This window comes from Bison bison, unplaced genomic scaffold (assembly GCF_000754665.1).
Source record: "Bison bison bison isolate TAMUID 2011002044 unplaced genomic scaffold, Bison_UMD1.0 scf7180017864313, whole genome shotgun sequence".
In the NCBI taxonomy this organism is placed as follows: domain Eukaryota; kingdom Metazoa; phylum Chordata; class Mammalia; order Artiodactyla; family Bovidae; genus Bison; species Bison bison.
The window spans coordinates 163,617-164,168 of record NW_011494885.1 but is presented as its reverse complement, the minus strand read 5'-3'; positions in this window follow the sequence as shown (position 1 = coordinate 164,168).

The window sequence follows — 552 nt, the reverse complement described above, 5'->3', positions numbered from 1 at the left end:
CAATCCCAAAGAAAGGCAATGCCAAAGAATGCTCAAACTACCGCACAATTGCACTCATCTCACATGCTAATAAAGTAATGCTCCAAATCCTCCAAGCCAGGCTTCAACAAGACATTAACTGAGAACTTCCAGATATATGAGCTGGATTTAGAAAAGGCAGAGGAACCAGAGATCAAATTGTCAACGTCCATTGGATCATCAAAAAAGCAAGAGAGTTAGAGAAAAACATCTACTTCTGCATTATTGACTCTGCCAAAGCCTTTGACTGTGTGGATCACAACAAACTGTGGAAAATTCTTGAAGAGATTGGAATACCAGATCACCTGACCTGTCTCCTGAGAAACCTACATGCAGGTCATGAAGCAACAGTTAGAACTGGACGTGGAACAACAGACTGTTTCAAAATCGGGAAAGGAGTACACCAAGACTGTATATTGTCACCCTGCTTATTTAACTGTAATGCAGAGTACATCATTCGAAATATCAGACTGGATGAAGCACAAGCTAGAATCAAGACTGCCGGGAGAAAAATCAATAACCTCAGATATTCGG